The 25,458-nt window shown below is 39.5% G+C and overlaps 1 protein-coding gene across 5 annotated transcripts in view; it reads left to right on the forward strand.

The window, feature by feature from the left end:
* SLC35F4 (solute carrier family 35 member F4) overlaps window positions 1-25,458 on the forward strand; it is a 288,486-nt gene that overhangs the window by 221,408 nt on the left and 41,620 nt on the right. The window contains exons 3-4 of one of the 5 annotated variants that reach the window (XR_006542715.2): window positions 21,354-22,388; window positions 23,357-23,609. The exons of the other annotated variants lie outside the window; for them this stretch is intronic. The gene's annotated coding sequence lies outside the window, so the exon portion shown is untranslated. Of the gene's footprint in view, window positions 1-21,353; window positions 22,389-23,356; window positions 23,610-25,458 lie in introns of those variants that run through there. 5 annotated transcript variants of the gene reach the window in all.

Genomic DNA, 25,458 nt, shown 5'->3' on the forward strand with positions numbered 1-25,458 from the left:
AAAAAAAATCATAATTAGAAAACAAACCAGAATCAGTTACTTGTTTTAGCACAAAATTATTATTTCAAGCATAAATACTCTCACTGCATCTAAAATATGATTTTAAAGCACCATTACCTTATTTGTGTTTTAAGAATTGTGTATTTGCTATTGTGAAAAGCAAAATAGTTGTGTGGTCTTTTTTTAAATTGAGGTATAGTTGATTTACAATATTGTATTAGTTTCAAGTGTACAACATAGTGTTTTTTTTGCAGATTATATTCCATTATAGATTATTACAAGATATTGAATATGATTTTCTGTGCTATACAGTAAATCCTTATTGCTTATCCATTTTAGGTATAGTAGCTTGTATCTGTTAATCCACACTCCTGATTTGTCCCACTGCCCCTCTCTTTCCTCTTTGTAACCAAATTTGTTTTCTATGTCTGTGAGTCTACTTCTATTTCATATATAGATTCATTTGTATTATTTGTTAAGAGTTCACATGTAAATGATATTGTATAGTATTTGCATTTCTTTGACATTTCACTAAGCATAATATTCTGTAGGTCCATCTGCTTTGCTGAAAATGGCAATACTTTCTTCTTTTCTATAACTGAATAATAATCCATTGTATACATATACACCATATCTTCTCAAGCCAAGCATTGGTTGATGCACACTTGGGTTGTTTCCATGTCTTGGTTATTATAAATAGTACTACTATGAATATTGGTATGCATTTATCTTTTTAAATTAGGGTTTTCATTTTTTCTAGGTAATATATGCAGGAGAGGGATTGCTGAATCAAATGGTAACTCTCTTTTTAGTTTTTAATGGAACGTCCACACTGCATCCACCATAATGGGTGCACCAGTTTACACCCCCGCCAAGAGTGCATGAGGGTTCCCTTTTCTCCAAACCCTTCATGTATTATTTGTAGAATTTTTGATGATGGCCATTGTGACTGGTGTGAGGAGATACCTCACTGTGATTTTGATCTGGCATTTTTCTAATAATTAGTGATGTTGAACATGTTTTCATATGCCTGTTGGCTGTCTGTATGCTTCTTTGGAGAAATGTCTATTTAGACCTTCTGCCTATCTTTTTGATAGGGTTGTTTATTCAATATTAAGTTGTATGAGCTCTTTGTATCTTTTGGATATTAATCCTTTATGCAGTACATCATTTGTCAATATTTTATTCCATTCTGTAGGTTGTCTTTTCATTTTATTGATTGTTTCCTTTGCTGTGCTTGTAAGTTTGATTAGATCCCATTTGTAGATTTTTGCTTTTATTTCTTCAACTCTGTGAGATTGATATAAGAAAATATTGCTAAAATTTATGTCAAAGAACATTCTGCCTATATTTTCTTGTAGAAGTTTTATGATGTCATATCTTATATTTAGGTCTTTAAACTTTTTTTTTTGGTTGCATCATGTTCCAACCAGGAATTGAACCTGGGCCCTCAGCAGTGAAAGTGTGGAGTCCTAACCACTAGACTGCCAGGGAATTCCCAACCATTTTTTAAATTTAAGTATAGTTGATTGACAACATCATGTTAGTTTAAGATGTACAGAATGGCAATTTAGTTTTTTATATATATATATATACACACACACACATATATATATATACCTTTTCAGATTCTTTTCCCTTATCAATTATAACAAAATATTGAGTATAGTTCCCTGTGCTATATAGTGGGTCCTTGTTGGTTATCTGTTTTATTCAATATTGTCAAAATGACTGTTCTACCCAAGGCAATCTACAGATTCAGTGCAACCTATCAAATTACAATGGCATCTTTCAAAGAACTAGAAATAATCCTAAAATTTATATAGAAACACAAAAGACCCTGAATAGACAAAGCAATCTTGAGAAATGAAAACAGCTGGAGGAATCAGGCTCCCTGACTTCAGACTATACTACAAAGCTACAGTAATATTTAAACCATTTTGAGTTTATTTTTGTACACAATGTGAGGAAGTATCCTGATTTCACTGATGTACATATAAGCTGTCCAGCTTGGCCAACAGCACTTGTTGAAGAGACCATCTTTTCTCCACTGTATATTCTTGCCTTCTTTGTTGTAGATTAACTGACCATAGGTGTGTGGATTTATTTCTGGGTTCTCTATTCTATTCCACTAACTGATGTGTTTGTTTTTGTGCCAATACAATGTTGTTTAATTACTATAGTTTTGTGTAGTACAGTCTGAGGTCTGAAAAGATTATTTGTTGTTGTTCAGTCACTAAGTTGTGTCCGACTCTTTGCAACCCCATGATCTGCAGCACACCAAGATTCCCTTCACTATCTCCCAGAGTTTGCTCAAATTCATGCCATTGAATCAGTGTGCCATCCAACCATCTCATCCTCTGTTGGCCCCTTCTCCTCTTGCCCTCAATCTTTCCCAGTATCAGGGTCTTTTCCAGTGCATCAGCTCTTCATATCAGGTAGCTGAAGTATTGGAACTTCGGCTTCAGCATCGGTCCTTCCAATGAATATTCAGGGTTGATTTCTTTTAGGATTGACTGGTTTGATCTTGCTGTCCAAGACAAGGGACTCTCAAGAGTAGTCTTCAGCACCACCATTCAAAAGCATCAATTCTTCTGCATTCAGCCTTCTTTATGGTCCAGCTCTCAAAACCATACATGACTACCGGAGAAAACAGGTTACATCTTAGCTTTATTCATTTTCCTCAAGATTACTTTGGCAATTTCTGGATCTTTTGTGGTTTCATATAAATTTTAGGATTATTTCGTCTAGTTCTGTGGGTGTTTTGATAAAGATTGCTTTAAATCTGTAGACTGCTTTGGGTAGTATGGCCATTTTAACAATATTAATTCTTCCAATGCAAAATCAGAGACTATCTTTTCATTTCTTTGTATCATCTTTAATTTCCTTTATCAACATTTTATAGTTCTCAGAGTACAGGTCTTTCACCTACTTCAGTTCAGTTCCTCAGTTGTGTCTGACCCTTTGCAACCCCAAGGATTGCAGCATGCCAGGCCTCCCTGTCCATCACCAACTCCCGGAGTTGTTATCCATTGAGTCAGTGATGCCGTTCAACCATCTCATCTGTCATCACCTTCTCCTCCTGCCCTCAATCTTCCCCAGCATCAGGGTCCTTTCAAATGAGGCAGCTCTTTGCATGAGGCGGCCAAAGTATTGGAGTTTCAGCTTCAACCTCAGTTCTTCCAATGAACACCCAGGACTGATCTCCTTTAGGATGGACTGGTTGGATCTCCTTGCAGTCCAAGAGACTCTCAAGAGTCTTCTCCAACACCACAGTTCAAAGGCATCAATTCTTCAGCACTTAGCCTTCTTCACAGTCCAACTCTCACATCCATACATGACCACTGGAAAAACCATAGCTTTGACTAGACGGACCTTTGTTGGCAAAGTAATGTCTCTGCTTTTTAATATGCTGTCTAGGTTGGTCATAAACTTTCTTCCAAGGAGTAAGCATCTTTTAATTTCATGGCTGCAGTCACCATCTGCAGGGATTTTGAAGCCCAGACAACTGAAGTCTGACACTGTTTCCACTGTTTCCCCATCTATTTCCCATGAAGTGATGGGACCAGATGCCATGATCTTAGTTGTCTGACTGTTGAGCTTTAAGCCAGCTTTTTCACTCTCCTCTTTCACTTTTATCAAGAGGCTCTTTAGTTCTTCACTTTCTGCCATAAGGGTGGTGTTGTCTGCATATCTGAGGTTATTGATATTTCTCCCGGCAATCTTGATTCCAGCTTGTGCTGCATCCAGCCCAGTGTTTCTCATGATATACTCTGCATATAAGTTAAAGAAGCAGGGTGACAATATACAGCCTTGACATACTCCCTTTCCTATTTGGAACCAGTCTGTTGTTCCATGTCCAGTTCTAACTGTTGCTTCCTGACCTGCATACAGATTTCTCAAGAGGCAGGTCAGGTGGTCTGGTATTCCCATCTCTTTCAGAATTTTCCACAGTTGATTGTGATCCACACAGTCAAAGGCTTTGGCATAGTCAATAAAGCAGAAACAGATGTTTTTCTGGAACTCTCTTGCTTTTTCAATGATCCAGCAGATATTTGCAATTTGTTCACCTCCTTAATTAAACTTATTCCTAGATTTTATTCCTTTTGATGTAATTTTAATTTTTTTCTTTCTGCTGCTGCTGCTAAGTCGCTTCAGTCGTGTCTGACTCTGTGCGACCCCATAGACGGCAGCCCATCAGGCTCCACCGTCCCTGGGATTCTCCAGGCAAGAGCACTGGAGCGGGTTGCCATTTCCTTCTCCAATGCATGAAGGTGAAAAGTGAAAGTGAAGTTGCTCAGTCATGTCCGAATCTTCGCAACCCCATGGACTGCAGCCTACCAGGCTCCTCCGTCCATGGGATTTTCCAAGCAAAAGTACTGGAGTGGGGTGCCATTTTTCTTTCTAGTTTTTCATTATTAGTGTAAAGAAATACAACAGATTTCTGTCTATTGATCTTGTATCCTGTTATCTTGCTAAATTCATTTATCAGTTCTAAGACTTTTGGTGTGGAGACTTTAGGGGTTTCTTTATAGAGTGTCATGTCATCTTCAAATAATGACAGATTTATCTCTTCCTTTCCAATTTGGATACTGTTTGTTTTTCTTATCTGATTACTGTGGTGGCTAAGACTTCCAATACCATGTTGAACAGAAGTGGTGAGAGTGGGCATCCTTGTCTTGTTCCTGAATTTAGTGGGAAGACTTTCAGCTTTTCACTGTTAAGTCTTATGTTGGCTGCCCATTTGTCATAAATGGCCTTTATTATGTTGAGATATGTTCTCTCTATATCCATTTTGGTGAGTGTTTTTATGAATGAATATTGAATTTTGTCAAATGCTTTTCCTGCATCTATTGAGATAATCATATGGGTTTTGTCTTTATTTTTGTTTATGTGGTGTATCACATTGATTTGTATATATTGAACTATCCCTACAACCCTGGAATGAATCTAACTTGATCATGGTGTTTGGGCCTTTTAATGTATTGTTGGATTCAGTTCACTAGTATATTGTTGAGTATATTTGCATATATATTCATCAGAGATATTGGCCTGTATTTTTTTTTTTTGTAGTATCTTTTTCTGGTTTTGGTATCAGGGTAATGATGGCCTCCTAGGATGAATTTGGGAGTGTTCCTTGCTCCCATAGTTGTATAATCTTAATACCAGCATCTTACCAACTAAGAGAAAGGGGTGTGTATTCAAAGGTACAATTTCCAGAACTGTATTTAATAGTCTAGGAGTAGCTGGACTATAGATTTACACCAGGGTAGTTAGCACTTTCAGTTTTATTTTTCTTTATATACCATAGCATTTTCTTATATATTTTGCTTCAAATTATTGAGATGATCTCTTTTGGAAATGTTCTAAAATGGATTCTAAGTTTTATAAAGTAAATACTTCAGAATCAATAGAACTGACCTTTTCACTGTATGACCAATGAATCTCTACTTGTTGGCATCAGAGTGACTGAATAAGGGAGAAGTGAGGCTGGAGCGTCTTAAGAGATTCTCCCTCTCCACCTTCACCTGGGAATCAGTCAGCTCTCTTCCAGTGGAATATTTGCCCCCAGCTGTTCAGCAAGGGTAACACCCTGTTATACTCACTCAAGAATTCTGCCATTGGGTTCTCATAGGAAAGTTCGTAAGAATTCCCCCAATCTTCCTAAACACTCACAATGGGCCCCTCACTGAGAACAGAGGCTGTCTCCCATAGAGATGATTGCAATACAAATGGAAATAGCGAGTAAAGACTTCAAAGAGAAAAGTACATATGAGGAGGGATTTGAGGTTGGGTATGTGCAAAAGCCTTGTAGAGTCAGTATCAGACATAGAAGCCTCAGAAGTTAGCTCCGGCTGGTTAGAAAATGGTAAATCTACTGGTTGGACTTGGGGGGAGAGTACCCCAGAATCTTGGAAAATGTGCAGGAGCTAAGAGACCTTTACAGTCAAGCAGTGAGAACAACCTGCCAGGCTGCTGCTGTTGCCATCACTTCCAACACCCTGACCAGACACCATGCCACTGCTGCTCATGGAGCTTTAACCTGCCTGGCTTCCTTGAGATTCAAGGTTCTAGATAGGAGAGTCTGATCAGCTGAAACCAAGCCGTGTCTGTACCCTGATGCCAGGAGCAGAGAGAGTTGTTTGTTTCCTTTAGCTTGCACCATGGGATATGGGGCAGTTTTCCACCAATGCTTATGAAATAGAGGGGATAGGTCACCCCTAAATGAGAAGGGAGTTGGGTACTGGGCAGTTAACTGGACAGACAGCCAAGGTATCCACATTAAAAAAAAAATTCAGGGAGTTATTAACTGGACTCAGAGATTTCTAAAAATTATTTGTTCTATTGCCATGAGAAACATTTTCTATTATATAGGAAATTATTAAAGACCAAAATTATCACCCTTAAAATTTTAAAGGTAATTTTGTGATACTCTGCTGAGTATCTGCTGCTAGGATCAGTCAGATAGATTCAAAATTCTTTCTTAGGTTCCTTGGGAATACTTTAAAATCTCTTTCAGATTTCTATGAATGTTCAGCTGAAATCATCAAAGTTAACCCATAATCTAATTGTTACAGATGACAGAAAGTATAAGGAGTAAGGAGTGTGAATAGTCAGACAGACTGGATGTGGGCAAAGTAAGAGATACCTGGGATTAGAAAAACAACTTTAGACAATAAAATATGAGTGTGATTAGGGCCACAGTTAGGGGAAGGAAGTCATCCTTGAGCAGCACTGAGGAAATAAAATCTTGATATTTAAGGGAGCTAGAGGGTAGAAATTAAACAAGCAAGTGTTAAAGATGGTATTTTATTTGGGAGAGAGGAACCAGAAGAAAGGCATCTTGACTTCAACCTTTTCTTTAGAATACAAATCCAGAACATGTGCTTGACAAGTATAAGGGTTTCTTAAGAAAGAATGGAGCTTTGGGGGCAAACAGGCCCTGGGTGAGGAGTGCTGTGGGTTACATTGCATAAGAGTGAGGTCATGACCAGGAAGAATAACTAAGACCAGTTTACATGCACAAGATACTATGATTAGTGATGTTCTTTATTTTTACCATGTGAATGCCTTGATCTTAGCAGATAGAAAACAGTCCCAGTATAATACACATTACAAAAGGGGACTTCCCATTTCTCTTTAAAGAACATGTTTTTGCTTGAAATTTTTCCAAATAGGTGCCTTCCCTCCAGGTTCTATCTGTTCTATGCATCCTGCCCTCTCCTTCCAACCCATCATCCCTCATCAATACTTCTTTTACTCTCAACAGCTAAAATGGCAACACCCTCACTTACTTTGCTAGGAGGTGCCCTGGGCTCTCTTCCTATCCAAACCCTGTCCTGCTCTAGGATTTGCTGGACTCCCTCATCGGCTATGAAGCATCCTCTAATTTTTCAGTCTGAAATGAATCTCTGCACTCTCTGAACAATAACTATCCTTACTTGATGTACCACTGAACTATTTTCTTTTCCTATTCTTAGGTATTCTTGTGAATTTTTATTGTTTATTTTCCCAACAAGATTGTTAGTTTCTTGCATACAGAAAGAGCCCAACAATACTGATTCACTGAAATGGGAAGAGATGAAGTACACTGGAAAGAATATGGGCTTTGGAACTGGGCACATCTGACTTTTAATCCTTACTTGGGCTATTGGAGATCTACTTTACTCATATTGGGTTGTATTGTATCATATTGGGGTTGTAAAATTCACCCTACAGTACAGTTGTGATGTCTGGAGATCATATGTAAAGCTCTTAGTGAGTGCTAGGTGTTTTCAGTTTTACATCATAAATATAGGGAAAAGCGATATGCTCTTTAGTTTTAAAGTTAGTTACAGGTACAGAAAAATCATAATCCAGGCAGATTACATTAATACTGTTTTGGGGATAAGATATATGTGTCAGAAATATAATTATTATTAGTCTTTTCCTCCAAAAATTACAAATTTTAGGTAAAGATGACCTTTAAAAGGTTTCTTTTTTTAAATTTATTTATTTTTATTTTTTTTTACTTAACAATATTGTATTGGTTTTGCCATACATCAACATGCATCCGCCATGGGTGTACACGTGTTCCCCATCCTGAACCCCCCTCCCACCTCCCTCCCCATACCATCCCTCTGGGTCATCCCAGTGCACCAGCCCCAAGCATCCTATATCCTGCATCAAACCTGGACTGGCGATTCGTTTCTTTTTTTTTTTTTTTCACTGTCATTCTCAATACATTTTTTTTTTAAATATTGTAGTGGTTTTGCCATACATTGACATGAATCCGCCACGGACGTACATGTGTTCCCCATCCTGAACCCCCCTCCCGCCTCCCTCCCCATACCATCCCTCTGGGTCATCCCAGTGCATCAGCCCCATTTCTTATATGATATTATACATGTTTTAATGCCATTCTCCCAAATCATCCCCCTCTCCCTCTCCCACAGAGTCCAAAAGACTGTTCTATACATCTGTGTCTCTTCTGCTGTCTCGCATACAGGGTTGTCATTACCATCTTTCTAAATTCCATATATATGTGTTAGTATACTGTATTGGTGTTTTTCTTTCTGGCTTACTTCACTCTGTATAATAGGTTCCAGTTTCATCCACCTCAATAGAACTACTTCAGATCGGAAGAATCAATATAGTGAAAATGACTATACTACCCAAAGCAATCTATAGATTCAATGCAATCCCTATCAAGCTACCAACAGTATTTTTCACAGAGCTAGAATAAATAATTTCACAATTTGTATGGAAATACAAAAAACCTTGAATAGCCAAAGCAATCTTGAGAAAGAAGAATGGAACTGGAGGAATCAACCTGCCTGACTTTAGGCTCTACTACAAAGCCAGTCATCAAGACAGTATGGTACTGGCACAAAGACAGAAATATAGATCAATGGAACAAAATAGAAAGCCCAGAGATAAACCCACGCACCTATGGACACCTTATCTTTGACAAAGGAGGCAAGAATATACAATGGATAAAAGACAATCTCTTTAACAAGTGGTGCTGGGAAAACTGGTCAACCACTTGTAAAAGAAGGAAACTAGAACACTTTCTAACACCATACACAAAAGGTTTCTTTTAAAAAGTCACTTTAATATGCATTTATAAATAGGCAAATGTTTCAGTTTTACATCTTGAAAATCTAGTTTTTAGGTAATGGGCATTTTTGATTGTCATTTTAAATGAGATAATTAGTACTAAAAAAATATTTTTAGTATGAAACATACATACAGAAAATATGGATAATAATATAACAAACAGCCAGGTCATTTTATTTTTTATTTGTGTATTGATAACTTTTATTTTAATACTGGAGTATAGTTATAATTTTCAGATGTAAAGTGTTTCAGTTATACCCATACATGTCTCCATTCTTTTCAGATTTTTTTCTTGTATAGGTTATTACAGAATAGTAGGTAGAGTTCCCTGTGCTATACAGTAGGTCTTTGTTGATTATTAGTATCTGTGTTAATCCTAAACTCCTAATTTATCCTTCTCCCCAATCTTTCTCTTTGGTAACAATAAGTTTATTTTCAAAGTCTGTGAGTTTGTTTCTATTTAATAAGTTCATTTGTATAATTTTTAGATTCCACTTATAAATGATATGATATTTGTCTGACTTCATTTAGTATGATAATCTCTAGGTTCATCCATCCACTAATAATAATGTAAATAGCATTATTTTGTTCTTTTATGACAATTATTCCATTGTATAAATGTTCCACATCTTCTTTATCCATTGATGGACAATTAGGGTGTTTCCCTTTCTTGGCTATTGTGAATAGTGCTGCAATGAACACTGAGGTGTATTTATCTTGTCAAAGTATGGTTTTCTATGGATATATGCTCAGGAGTGGAACAGCTGGATCATATGGTAGTTCTATTTTTAGTTTTAGTTATATTTTTAGTTTAAGGACTGCTCAGTCACTCGGTCATGTCTGACTCTTTATGACCCCATGGACTGTAGCCCACCAGGCTTCTCTGTTCATGGAATATTTTAGGAATGAATACTGGAGTGGGTTGCCAGTTCCAACTCCAGAGGAATCTTCTTAACCCAAGGATTGAACCCACATCTCCTGTGTCTCCTGCCTTGGCAGGCAGATTCTTTACTACTGTGCCACCTTTTCAAGGAGTTGCCATGCCAGTTGAGCCACATGAGTAATTTGTATATTTTGGAGATTAATCCGTTGTTGGTCTCTTCATTTGCAAATATTTTCTCCCATTCTGTAAGTTGTCTTTTCCTTTACTGTGAAAAAGTTTTTAAGTTTAATTAGGTCCCATTTGTTTAATTTTGTTTTTATTTTCATTACTCTGAGGTGGATCCAAAAAGACATGCCTATGATTTATGTCCAAGACTGTTATGCCTATATTTTTCTCTAAGAGTTTTATAGTATCTGGCCTTACATTTAGGTTTTTTATTCATTTTGAGTTTATTTTTGTATATAGTGTTAGAGAATGTTCTAATTTCATTCTTTTACATGTAGCTCTCTAGTTTTCTCAGCACCACTTGTTGAAAAGACTGTCTTTTCTCCATTGTACATTCTTGCCTCCTTTATCATAGATTAGTTGCCTATAGGTGTGTGGGTTTATTGCTGGGCTTTCCAGCCTGTAACATAGATCTATATTTCTGTTTCTGGTGAGTATCATACTTTTTTGATTACTGTAGCCTTGTAGTATAGTCTGAAGTCAGGAGGCCTGATTCCTCCAGTTCTGTTTTTCTTTCTAAGGATTGCTTTGACTATTCAGGGTCTTTTGTGTGTCCATGCTAATTTAAAAATTTTTTTGTTGTAGTTCTGTGGAAAATGCTATTGTTAGTTTGGTAGGGATTACACTGAATCTGAAGATTTCCTTGAGTAGTATAGTCATTTTGATTATATTAATTCTTCCAATCCAAGGACATCTTAAATATATATCTTTTCATCTGTTTGTGTCATCTTTGATTTCTTTCATCAGTGTCTTAAGTTTTCAGAGTATAGGTCTTATATCTCCTTAAGTAGGTTTATTCCTAGGTATTTTACTCTTTTTGATGTGATGGTCAATGGGATTGTTTTAATTTCTCTTTCTCATCTTTCATTGTTAAAGTATAAAAAATGCAACAGACTTCTGCGTATTTTATACCCTGCAATTTTATATCATTTACCAAATTCATTGACAAGCTCTAGTAGTTTTCTGGTAGCATCTTTAGGTGTTTAGTAGCATGTCATCTGCAAACAGTAACAGTTTTACTTCTTCTTTTCCAATTTGAATTCCTTTTATTGGGGTCCCTGCTGCAGCAGTGGGGATTGAGAACAACCAACAGGTTCCCTTGCTCATTTGTTCCCTGAGTGGGGGTAGGCTTGTTCCTTATATGGGGTTAAGATGAGGGGTATGTTCAGAGGTCAGGCTAAAGGGGTGGCTTAGGTGTTTTGTCCACCCCTCTGGTGGTGTTAATTGCAGGGAGCATGCCAGTACCCTGCTTTTGCTCTGGGCTCTTTAAAAGTGGCATTTGGGTTTTTTGGTCTCTTTGTGTCTTTTGTCCAGAATTTGTGGACAAAACACCCAACTGTGAGTGCATGAAATTATTTTTTGGTCCCATATAATTTCTTTGTATTTTGTTGCTGGAGGAGAGGTTTGTCCAGGTGTAAGCACTGCAGCACTTGCAGCAAAGGGTCCCAGGTCTGACTCATTCCCCCCGGGAGACGCTATACCCTTATTCTTAAGGGGTGCAAGGTCTCTTCTTCTGAAACTTTTGCCTGCTGGAAAGGGGTTGTAGACCCTAGCCTACCCTAGAGCTTAGAAGTCCCTCGCTGACTGTTCCAAGGACCTGTGGGGACCTTGGCCATTCTCTGCTGTAATGGATTGAATTTCTTGACCCACGATGAGCTTTACTTCAAACTGTTGGAGCCTAGAAGACATAAACAATCAAAAGATTAAACAAGGGCTAGAAAGGAGAACAACAGTAGCCATTAAAGGACCTATAAAGAGAAGGAACCAGACAAATTGTGGGAGGGATTACTTAACTATTGACTAGGCAAGGGAGGTGCTGTCACCCCTGTCAAGAAGCCATTCTGTTTAGGTTTAATATGTTTATTTGGTGGCTCAGACGGTAAAGTGTCTGCCTACAATGTGAGAGACTCAGGTTCAATCCCTGGGTCGGGAAGATCTCCTGGAGAAGGAAATGGCAACCCACTCCAGTATTCTTGCCTGGAAAATCCCATGGACGGAGGAGCCTGGTGGTCCAAGGGGTCACAAAGAATTGGACATGACTGAGTGACTTCACTTTCTTTCACTTTAGAATGGAAGGTCTGGACATGTTGATCCCAGGTCGTCGTCTTGAACCAACAGTCTTAGAGGTTTATAACAGTAGGGAAGACAACAGAGCACTAGATAAAATATGGCATAAATCATATGAATGAAAAGTGTTATAAGAAAATGAAAACCTCTTGCCAGAAAGTTTTTTTATACCTTGTCGGATCCAAGAGAACAAACTAGAGAAACAGTTTACAGGTTCCCCACCCACGTTGAATGGCAAGTAGTGGTGGTAAATTGCCTGCTGAAGCCAAGTGTCTTGTCAGATTTTCTCAATGCTGGTTTTTACCTGGGAAGAGATGTTGATGTATGTGCAACAAAAAGTATTGGCAATGGCACATACCCCCCTACCTTGTTCTAGCATAGATAATTGAGGGTCAGTTTCCTTTTGGTGTCCACAGTAGTGAATGACTGTCATTTGTTTTGATTTTTAGCCACTTCTATGAGATATAAAATCTCAGCCCCATATTTTACAAGGGATTTTTTTTTTTTTTTTTTTTGCATTTAAGTCCTGTTCCCACCCTGATAGCTATATGGACATGTAAAATAAAGAAAGTATGTTTTGAGTCTGTATTTTTGTTGTTTAGTCACTAAATCGTGTCCGACTCCTTGTGACCCCAAGGGCTACAGCACGCTAGACTTCCCTGTCCTTCACCACCTCTCAGAGTTTGCTCAAACTCATGTCCTTTGAGTCAGTGATACCATCTAATCATCTCATCCTTTGTTGCCCACTTCTCCTCCTGCCCTCGGTCTTTCCCAGCATCAGGGTCTTTTCCAATGAGTCGGCTCTTCGCATCAGATGGCCAAAGGATTGGAGCTTCAGCATCAATCCTTCCAATGAACATTCAAGGTTGATTTCCTTTAGAATTAACTGGTTTGATCTCCTTGCAGTCCAAGGGACTCTCAAGAGTCTTCTCCAACACCACAGTTCAAAAGCATCAATTCTTCCCATGCTCAGCTTTCTTTATGGTTCAACTCTCACATCTGTACATGACTACTGGAAAAACTATAGTTTTGACTAGACAGACCTTTGTCAGCAAAGTGATGTCTCTGCTTTTTAGTATGCTGTCTAGGTTGGTCATAGTTTTCCTTCCAAGGAGCAAGCATCTTTTAATTTCATGGCTGCAGTCACTATCAGCAGTGATTTTGGAACCCAAGAAAATGTAATCTGTCACTACTTCCACTTTTTCCCTTCTATTTGCCACGAAGTGATGGGACTGGATGCCATGATCTTAGTTTTTGAATGCTGAGTTTTAAGCCAGCTTTTTCGCTCTCCTCTCACCCTCATCAAGAGGCTCTTTAGCTCCTCTTCACTTTCTTCCATGAGTCTATATATATATATATATTTATACTTTTCCTTTCCCTTAGATTAAGGCTAGAGTTGGGGCTATTAGCTCAGACTTCTGGGCCTATGGACTTCCCTGGTGGCTCAGACGGTAAAGCCTATAATGTGGGAGACCCAGGTTTGATCCCTGGGTGGGGAAGATGCCCTGGAGAAGGAAATGGCAACCCACTCCAGTACTCTTACCTGGAAGATCCCATGAACGGAGGATCCTGGTAGGCTATAGTTCATGGGGTCACAAAGAGTCAGACACGACTGAGAGACTTCACTTCACTTCTGGGCTGAAGTAGCAAAAGCTTTGATTCTATAACACTGTGAGCACACAGAGTAGCATAGCCTGCCCTCCTGACTCCATCTTGAGCAAAACTACTGCCATCATTAAGCCATTCTTCCTCAGGGTTTTCTATGGCCTGTCTGTTAGATCAGGCCTCTAGGCATAAACCTGATCAAGGGTTTCAAGGTAGGAATGTGTTAAGTTAGTTCTGGGCCCTCCATAGGCTTTAGCATAACCTGCTGTGGGTAGTTTTGATTGTTTAGTTCTGGGGAGTCAAGGAGTAAAGCCTGGTACTTAGTAGGGTGGCCTTCAGTGAGCCAGTGATGGCCTTTCATCTCCAGGATCCCTTGTACTTGAAGAGGGGTCTGGATTTCCTGAGGCTGTCCAAAAGTAAGCTTGTTAGCTTCTTCCTCCATACCTGGAGGGAACCAGGCCAACCGCAGGTCATGGAATCTAGTTGGAAAACAGTCTATAGGCTGAGGAACTTCTCCCAGCTTTTGTATAAGGACCCCTACAGCTGGAGAAGGAAATGGCAACCCACTCCAGTACTCTTGCCTGGAGAATCCCATGGAGGGAAGAGCCTGGTAGGCTGAGTCCATGGGGTCGCAGAGTCGGACACAACTGAGTGACTTCACTTTCACAGCTGTCCCAAGGGTTTCAGCTATGTAAAAGAAAAATGTTTGTTTTAAATCAGGGAGACTGAGAGCAGGAGCTCTGGTGAGGGCCTATTTGATATTACCAAAAGCTTTTTCTTGTTTTCTAGTCCAAAGTAATGGTCCTGTATCTGGACCTTTAGTTGCTTCATATAGAGGCTTAGCCATTAGTCCAAAACCTAGAATCCAAATTCGGCAAAATCATGCTATGCCTAAGAAAGTATGAAAATGTTTTCTTGTCTTTGGGGTGCTTAAGCCTAATATAGCTTGTTTTCTTTCTAGAGATAGCTGTCTGCTTCCAGAGTTTATACTATATCTCAGATATTTAATGACTATTTTTAGATTTGTGCTTTTTTCTGGGAGATCCTGTAACTCTGGGCCCTAAGGAAATTAAGGACCAATGGTATTCTGACCTGAGGCATCTATTTTGGGATTCAATTCAGTTCAGTTCAGTTGCTCAGTCATGTCTGACTCTTTGCAACCCCATGAATCACAGCACGCCAGGCCTCCCTGTCCATCACCAACTCCCGGAGTTCACTCAGACTCACGTCCATCGAGTCAGTGATGCCATCTCATCCTCTGTGGTCCCCTTCTCCTCCTGCCCCCAATCCCTCCAAGCATCAGAGTCTTTTCCAATGAGTCAACTCTTCGCATGAGGTGGCCAAAGTACTGGAGTTTCAGCTTCAGCGTCATTCCCTCCAAAGAAATCCCAGGGCTGATCTCCTTCAGAATGGACTGGTTGGATCTCCTTGCAGTCCAAGGGACTCTCAAGAGTCTTCTCCAACACCACAGATCAAAAGCATCAATTCTTCAGCACTCAGCCTTCTTCACAGTCCAACTCTCACATCCATACATGACCACTGGAAAAACCATGGCCTTGACTAGATGAACCTTTGTTGGCAAAGTAATGTCTCTGCTTTTGAATATGCTATCTAGGTTGGTCATAACTTTCCTTCCAAGGAGTAAGCATCTTTTAATTTCATGGCTGCAGTCACCATCTGCAGGGATTTTGGAGCCCCCAAAAATAAAGTCTGACACTGTTTCCCCATCTATTTCCCATGAATTGATGGGACCAGATGCCATGATCTTCATTTTCTGAATGTTGAGTTTTAAGCCAACTTTTTCACTCTCCACTTTCACTTTCATCAAGAGGCTTTTGAGTTCCTCTTCACTTTCTGCCATAAGGGTGGTGTCATCTGCATATCTGAGGTTACTGATATTTCTCCCAGCAATCTTGATTCCAGCTTGTGCTTCTTCCAGCCCAGAGTTTCTCATGATGTACTCTGCATATAAGTTAAATGAGCAGGGTGATAATATACAGCCTTGATGTACTCCTTTTCCTGTTTGGAACCAGTCTGTTGTTCCATGTCCAGTTCTAACTGTTGCTTCCTGACCTGCATATAAGTTTCTCAAGAGGCAGGTCAGGTGGTCTGGTATTCCCATCTCCTTCAGAATTTTCCACAGTTTATTGTGATCCACACAGTCAAAGGCTTTGGCATAGTCAGTAAAGTGGAAATAGATGTTTTTCTGGAACTCTCTTGCTTTTTCCATGATCCAGCAGATGTTGGCAATTTGATCTCTGGTTCCTCTGCCTTTTCTAAAACCAGCTTGAACAACTGGAAGTTCACGGTTCATGTATTGCTGAAGCCTGGCTTGGAGAATTTTGAGCATTACTTTACTAGTATGTGAGATGAGTGCAATTGTGTGGTAGTTTGAGCATTCTTTGGCATTGCCTTTCTTTGGGATTGGAATGAAAACTGACCTTTTCCAGTCCTGTGGCCACTGCTGAGTTTTCCAAATTGGCTGGCATATTGAGTGCAGCACTTTCACAGCATCATCTTTCAGGATTTGAAATAGCTCAACTGGAATTCCATCACCTCCACTAGCTTTGTATTACTATATCATCTACATAGTGTAGAATGGCCCCTTCTGTTAGGTATATTTTCCTTAGTTATTTTCTGGACCTGGGCAAACAAGTGTGGGCTGTCCCAAAACCCCTGAGGCAGTATCATCCAGGTATAATGTTTCATTTGGCCCAAGTCGGGGTTAGTCCACTCAAAAGCAAACAAGATAGATGAGGGATGAACTGGGATGCAAAAGAAGGCAGCCATCCTTGAGATCAAGCACAGTCAACCATCTGGCATCTCCAGCAATCTGGACTAATATAAGGATTGGCCACAAGGGGATGTATAAGGACCACTACATCATTTACTGCTCTAAGGTCTTGTACAATTGAGTATTCTCCATTTGGCTTAACAGCTGAAAGAATAAAGATATTGAATAGGCACTAAGAGGCTATGTTCTAAAAATTTATCTATGAGGAGTTGCAAACCATTTTTTGCTTTCAACTTTTTGGGGTATTGTCTCTTGTTAGGATAAACGACTTCTGACTTAAGGCTAATTTTCAGAGGTTGGGCAATCCCAACTGAGGCTTCCCAGGTAGCACTGGTGGTAAAGAACCTGCCTGCCAATGCAGGGGACGTAAGAACCGTGGGCTTGATCCCTGGGTAGGGAAGACCCCTTGGAGCAGGTAATGGCAACCAACTCCAGTATGCTTGCCTGGAGAATCCCATAGACAAAGAAGCCTGGTGGGCTACAGTCCATGGGGTCACAAAGAGTAGGACACGACTGAAGCAATTTAGCAGCAGCAATCCCAACTGACCTTCCTCGGGAGTGGAAGGTTAAATGGTAGTAAATTTTCTAAAAGCTTCCACAAGCTGTGTCCGAAAGAGGGCTGGATTTTTTTTCTTGGGTCACTCCTTTACTCTTTCATAGTTAGCTTTTTGATACACATTGGATCATGTGCTTCCTGGTTTCTCCTCCCTCCCAGGAATTATATATAATTCCAGGGGAGCTCCTAATTTGGGACTGCATGTCAACCTATAACAAAATGTTTGAGTTGGTCCCTGGCAAGCTATTAGCATGCCCTTAGGCTGCTGTCCACATTCTCTGTTTTTCCTCAGGGTGCAGTAAGTACATAGGACTATTTGGACATCCTTCCAGATTAAATCAAAGGACAGAGTTAGGGTCTTCAGCAAACTGACCCAGCCTCTGCATTGAGCTAAACTGGTTAAACTGCTTAAAGAGAAGGGCACATGTTCTCTGTCCACTTCCCTAAGGGGAACACACTTTTCCCAATTTGGGGTGATTGGAAGCTGTACTGTGAATTACTCTAGAGGGACTAGTCTCTCCCTCCTGGAGTAATGGAGGGGATAAAGGGACTTAGGGAGGCAGAGTTTGGGATTGGTCAGAGGGATCTGAGGAAGTAGGTGGCTCTGGAGAAGCAGGGGAGATGTGGTCTCTCTCCTGAGGCCTGGTGAAGGTTAGAAGGGGGTCATCTCAAATGTCAGGAGTGCTTTCTGATTCCCTGGACTTTTGATTACAGGAGCTGCATAGAGTAGGATTCTGATAAAGGACCACTAAGGCTTGAACATAAGGAACTTCAGTCCATTTTCCCATCTTGTGACAGTGAAGTTTCAATTGCAAGATGGTATTATAGAGACTTATTTTCAGGCCATTTTTCTTCATCTCTCCATCTTATATTAAGACCAAGCAGTGTTACAGTAGAGTTTTTCCCTTTTAAGCCCATCTATTTTTAAAAATTTCCAATTTTTAAGGATACATTCCAGAGGTGTTTCTTCTGTCTTAGAAGAAAGAACTTACCCTTGCTGAGTACCCTGCAACTGAGAGCGCTACTAGAAATGAAGTCCAGGATCCCTGAGACATTTACTAGGAAGCTTTTGTCAGAAGGGGATTTGAGTGTCTTCAACTCTCCCATCAATTCCTAACTAGACGTCTCTGGTTGACCTGGTCCCTCACTTGATGGGGCATGTTTGAAACAGTACCGTTGTGTTGCCAGAGCCCTCCTTGAGGGGAATCTGCTGTCTATATCATTTATATCCTTTGATAGCTTTTCCTACGTTGGGCTGTATTCCTCAAGATCGAGTATCTTTAAGACATAGGCTGTGAGGGGTTGCAAACCTGTGGACTGCTTAGAAGTGCCATTACAATAGGTAGTCTGCAACAAGATATGGGCTGTCAAAACCTGGAGTGAAGGAAGCCCTAAAGGTGCAAAAAGAAACTCCTGGACGAATTGGAGTTCGTTGCAGTAGAAATGCCTCACGAACCGGAGAGCCTAGAGGTGGTAGGATACCTGTAGGGCATTTTTTAGACATAGAGTAAGGTGAGAAACTAGACAGCGGCAGAACCCCCGACCCTCTCCCCCTTTGGTGGCTACCATAAAATTGGGGAGAGCCTGCTGATTCTCCCTGACACAGGCAACAGTGAGTTTGGACAATGTTTCCCAGGTAGTTTAACATATATATGAACCCAGTTAGTTTAGCATCTCTCTTTGGAATGCTCCAGGGGCCCTCTGAAGCGCCCTAAAGTTAGCTAGAGATCTCAAAAGAACTTTAGATTTTGATATTTGTAAAGTGTGTCAAAAATCTTAAACTTTTGAAACACATCTGGTCAGACAGAATCGTAAGTTGCTGTGAAACAATTATTCCTTGAGCTACGGTGAAAAAAAAAATTATTTCAAAAGTAAATAAACTCTGTGTTCTCTTATGAAAGAAACCAAATCCAGTCTTGCATCAGCCTATTCTTAATAAAATCGATTTACCTAATTGAATTTAATCCAACCTTAGAAAATCCTTGCTGCTGCTGCTAAGTTGCTTCAGTCGTGTCCGACTCGGTGCGACCCCATAGATGGCAGCCCATCAGGCTCCCCCGTCCCTGGGATTCTTCAGGCAAGAACACTGGAGTGGGTTGCCATTTCCTTCTCCAATGCATGAAAGTGAAAGTGAAGTTGCTCAGTCGTGTCCGACTCTTAGCGACCCCATGGACTGCAGCCTACCAGGCTCCTCTGTCCGTAGGATTTTCCAGGCAAGAGTACTGGAGTAGGGTGCCATCTAGAAAATCCTTAGTGCATACAAAATTCTTTTCTCAAATGTTCCTTTTACACAAACCTTGTACAACTTTCCATAGCCATACTTTGTCCATTATTTCCATTCAAAAATGGCCAGCTATTGGACAAAATCACCCCCTTTTCCTTTAACAAAACTTATTTCCATTCCTTATACCTTCTCTTCTGAAAACACTCATTCTGCTTTCCTTACACAACCATTAACTGTCTTTTACAGTAGCATTTTGTAAATTGGTAGAGAATCTTTCAAGGCAGCAATCAGCTTTAGCTTCTCCTTCACAAGAAGATGAAATTAGGTAAATGTAGATCTGTTTAGCAATTACTGTTCTGATATTTTATCTTTGAAATGGCCTGGATATTCAATGAATTATCATTTAGTTCCAATTTACCAAAATTTTGAGGGACTGTTTAATATTTCCAAAGTATAATTATTTCTATAGTGTACCAAAAACTTATCCCAGTTACATTTACTTAAAAATTCAATCATATCAGGTTATTTTCTCTTTGACAAATGTTACAACCAAACCAATATGCACTTACTGACTTTCAGTAACCCTGGGTACAATAAGTTTTATATTTAATGTTGATACTCTAAAGACAGGTGTGTATTAATTAAACCCAGAAACTTAAGCAAACTTTAATACCAGGTATTCAATATTGACTATTTCCCTGATCATATGAACCCAAAATATATTCTATCAAACATCTTTTACATTTCTGAGAATGTATATAGACAGTTTCCTTTAAACCAATTAAATACCGCTTATTTACAAGTTAGTTTTTACATAAGAACAGAACCAGAGATCTCATAGTTTTCTTAAATTTAAAATGGCCCTCTCCCCCTCTCAGTCTAGGGAACTACAGATGGATCAGGTAGTTCCTGAGGGCCGAGGCAAAATAGTTAAATTGCAAAGGCAGAGTAGGGAAAAATGCAAGCTCCTTTCTTTTCTTTTTGTTCTTTAAAATCCCACCAAGTAACCCAAAGCTGGAGTCTCAGGCAATAAAGTCTTCACTGTGCCCATAATTTTGGCAGAGACTTGCAGGAGCAGTTGGACAGACAAAACTACATTAAAAAAAGATACTAATTCCAACAACTTAAAAACAAGAAGTGTTCAGGATAAAGGGGGTGGGAGTGCAGGTAAAAGGGAGAGGTAAAGGGAAGAGGGGACAGAAAAGACGGAAAAAGAGAGCAGGAAAATAAAGGTGAAAATACTGGGAAGTTAGGACTTCCAGTCACCATAGGAGATGAGGTCGAAACCTTGATCACTCTGATAAATCTCCCCTCAGGGTGAGTCTGCTGGACTAGGATGTGCGTGGTAGGTGGTGAGCCTCTCCTAGCTCTGCTTGTCATCGGTTAAGGTGAGCTCTTGCCAGCCCGTGGGAACATGGTCTCACAAGTTGAGAGGACTCATGCTGTAGCTGCCCAGTGTCTAGGAAGGATAGGACCGATGTAGAAGAGGTCAGAGAGAAAAGTAGAGAAGAATCAGGAGAGGGAAAAAAAACAAAGCAAAGGGGAAAAGAGTTGCCTGAATGAGGGTACTGAGGCCTGCATGGGCCAGGAAGGAAGGCTTACCCATGCGGTGAGGCTGAAATGTTCCATGTGCACTCCTTTTTAGTTTAATGTCTGGGTAATCTGTCCATTGATATAAATGGGGTGTTAAAGTCCCCCACTATTATTGTTACTGTCAATTTCTCCTTTTAGGGCTCAAACAGGTCATTTTAAAAGATACTTCTCTATGAAATGAATGTTAAAGATATATATATATATAGTAAATAGTACTTGAAAAGTTAAAGAATAAGGTGCTATAAATTAAAATGGAAAGTTAGTATATTGCCTGTGCATTAACCATCCACAATGCTGCCCCTTTCAGTAATTCTAGGGTGAAATGTTTATCTAAGAAGAAATATAACTGATAAAATTGACAAGCCTCTTAGTCAAGCTCACCAAGAAGAGAGAGGATCCAAATAAACAGAATAAGAAATGAAGAGAGGAGAAAAATCAATACTACAGAAATAAAAATAAGAAATTTATGACCAGATATATGCCAACAAAATAGACAACCTAGAAGAATTGGACAAGATTCTAGAAACATATAGCCTGCCAAGACTGAGTCAAGAAGAAATAGACAAACTGATCACTAGAATTGAAATAGCATCTATAATAATAAAAACAAAGATCGAAAACTCCCTGCTAACAGAACTCCAAGACTGGATGGCTTCACTGGGGAATTCTATCAAACATACAAAGAAGAGCTTACACCTATCCTTCTCAAAATATTCCACAAGTCTTTCTAGGATACCAAACTTGACAAAGACACCACCAAAAAAAAAAAAGAAATTACAGGCCAATATCTTTGAATATAGAAGCAAAAATCCTCAGCAACATATTAGCAAAACAAATCCAACAACACAGAGAGCTATCGTACACCATAATAAAGTGGGATTCACTCCACAGTCATACACACAATGGATTATTATTCAGCCATAAAAAGAATGGAATATTGCCAGTAGATTACCTAGAGATTACCATACTAAATGAAATCAAACCAAGACAAATTACTATCACTCATATATGGAATCTGAAAAAAAAATAAAAATCAACTTATTTACAAAATAGACTCACAGACATAGAAAACAAACTTAGGGTTACCACAGCAGGGAAAGGGAGGGGAGTTTACTAGGAGTATGAGAATAACAGATACACACCACTATATATTAGACAGACAACAAGGATTTCCTGTAAAGCACAGAGAACTATATTCAACATCTTGTAATAACCTATAATGGAAAACAATCTGAAGCTGTACCCCTGAAACTAATACAATATTATAAATCCACTAATTAAAAAAGAAATTTCAGCAAATTCCATATGGTCTTCTATGAAAATCCAAGTACTACTGATGCCAGTAATTATTATTTTACTATAAGGAATATATTTACTGCTATTGCAAAACAAGCTGAAATATAGATTTTTACATAATCTTTTGTTGACCTATTGATGTTTTCTTTTTATAAGTCAAAAATCTCACAGTGATAATGATGGCTTTGATATTTCAAGAGTGATTACAACAGCTTTACAGAAAATACACAGATGTTTAAAAGAAACAAACTAATAAAAAAGTTGAAAATTGCCAAAGCTAGTTTTATGTTTAAAATACAATTTGCAAAAGACTGATTGGAAGAATCATCAATTAAACAAGCTTAATGCTAGAAAATCACATGGTTCAACCCCCTGATTTTGTGATTATAATATTACTGTAGAAATGTGGGTATTGGATGCCTTCTCTTTGCCCCTCCTCCACCTTGCCTCTGAGAGTAAAACTCCAGGGACTACAGAAACAGATTTTCTTGCTCTCTGGCTTTTGATTTATCCCACCCCCTACAGGGCATCCCTATAGGATATCAAAGGAAGAGAGTATTTTTAGAATTTCTTCCAATGGATGCCTCCCTTAATGAAAAGTCATAACTCATAACCCTCTCCTTCTAGAGTTTTCTAATCCTCACCCCCCTCTTCATGTTCCTTCAGGCCCAAGTGTCATAAGAGTGGTTGTTAAACCTGGATACTGTCCTACTCACTCGGGTTTCTCACCCACACTGGTTCTCACATTTAACTTGCATTGGAATCACCTGGAGGACTCCTTAAACCCAGGTTGCTAGTTACCACATGGCAAAGTTTCTAATTTCTATGTCTGAGTTGTGTGTTCGCATGCATGCTCAGTTGTGTCCAACTCTTTGCAACCCTATGGACTGTAGCCTGCCAGGTACCACTGTCCATGGGATTTCCCAGGCAAAAATATTGGGAGGGGGTTGCCATTTCCTACTCCAGGGGATCCTCCCGACCTAGGGACCCAACCCATGTCTCTTGCATTTGCAGGTGGAGTCTTTACCACTGTGCCGCCTAGGAAGACCTATGTCTGAGTCAGCTGCTGATAATTTGCATTTTTAACAAGCTCCCAGGCGATGCTAGAACCACGGCCCTGTAGCTCTCTACCTTGACCACCATTTTATAAATTATCCTAATCTGAGTTTGCTCTCTCTTCCTTCAAGACCTTGACTAATATAAATGGCTAAAAAAAATTTGTTGACAATAGAAAAAGTCTTATAATTAAACATGATTTTTAAGTGTTTATTTGAAAAATCTTTAAATCAAAGAAGAGAAAGCTGTAGGGATTTAGGAATTAATTTTGTCCAATTTAAATTTCAGAGCAGAAAAACTGTAGACAGAGATCAACCAATTGATACCCTGCTTTTCAGGAAAGTCTTTCCAGGGTACTGCTGTGTCTTATCAAATAGTGGCTCTCACTCCACCTCCCTCTCCCCTCCCTTACATTGTGTAATCCCCTTCTGTGTTTCTGTTATCTATGTCTTTAGGTTTGGGCACCTGCAGTACATGTGATTTTCAGGTAAGCACGCACCATAGTTTGGGGCCTCTCAGGATAAGATCTCGGTTTTCAGCAGACGGCTTGGTAGAACCAAATATTTCATTGATGTTTTGTGCTGAAGGGAGATAAGAGTCAATGGCAGGATCTCTGATAATATCTGAGAGTCTGGTCTATCCATTATGTCCCATGTCATCTTGTAGTCAGTCACACAGAAACTCAGTCTGACACTTTGCTTCTCTCTCACCTACTTTCTAAAGACCTTTACCCAGTTAATCTCTTTCAAGTTGTTATCTGAGACTCCTGTACCTTATCCTCCATCTGCTGGGTAGCTGCTTTACTTAGCAGTTGTAGTTCTTCTTTGTCCTTTTCAAGTTTCTAAGTGGAAACCCAAGGCACTGTCTGCCCAGCGCCACCCACTTTTCTGAGAGCTGCACCCGTTGCAGTATTCTCTGGCCACTGACATTAGACCAGGAATCAGTAAAAGACACAAGTTTCTTCAAGAATTTGACTGTGGACAACTATATTTCTCCAACAAGGCTAAAGCTGTAAGATTGGAAACTTGGGGGCCTTGAACAACCAAATTTTCTGCAAAGAAAGACAGGTGGCTGCCACATGAGGAGAAATGAAACTGGCACTCAGCAGTAGGAAATGCAGATGTAAAGAAGGGACTTGTGGACATGAGCAGGAAGAGGAGGGTGGGGTAAATTGAGAGAATAGTACTGACATATATACACTATTATGTGTAAAATAGATGACTAGTGGGAACCCGTTGTATAGCACAGGGAGCTCAGCTTGGTCCTCTGTGATAACCTAGAGGGCTGAGATAGAGCAGGAGGCTCAAGAGGGAGGGGATTATATGTATACATATAGCCAATTAACACTGTATAGCAGAAACGAACACAACACTGTAAAGCTATTATGTTCCAATTAAAAATAAATTTTTTAAAGAGATGTGGGTGCTCTGTTCAGCTACACCATGCCTTGGGTTCCAGCTGCTTCTAAGGATTAGGAACATCTCTGGTCATCCTACCCTTTGATTGCTAAGCTTTATGAAAACTCACCATTTTTGCTAAACCAGTTCAGTTTGTATTTCTATTTCATGAAGTCAAACACTGTGATTGATAAAGTAGTACAAATGTTCATTTCTGTTTACCTGGTCATTATTAGTTATGATATATGCATTTCTTGAGAATTTTCTATGGACCATTTAAGCCATACAATGCTCCTCAGATGTGAATAGAACAGGAGAATAAATTGAGATTGAGAGAGATTGGATGGCCTTCTTCAGGCTCAACATTGTGCAGTTATACATGGCTGGACCCAGATTCCTACCATGTCTCCCAAAATTTAAACACCCTGTGTTTATAACCACTATATTCTGTCTGAATTTCAGTTAGACCAAAGTTCCTTTTCAAGTGATAGGCAAGGGTAGAAGAATGGAATTTTCAGTGCTCTTTTGTACTCAGAATTCAGCATCTTAGAGTTGAGCATCTTACCATTAAGTTTCATAGCATGCATTTTCCAGCACTGTCTATTCCTACAATTTTCGAACTCAGCATAAAATTCTGCCTGTCCAAGTCTTGCTTATCCTTCA

Source organism: Bubalus bubalis, chromosome 11 (assembly GCF_019923935.1).
Source record: "Bubalus bubalis isolate 160015118507 breed Murrah chromosome 11, NDDB_SH_1, whole genome shotgun sequence".
In the NCBI taxonomy this organism is placed as follows: Eukaryota; Metazoa; Chordata; class Mammalia; order Artiodactyla; family Bovidae; genus Bubalus; species Bubalus bubalis.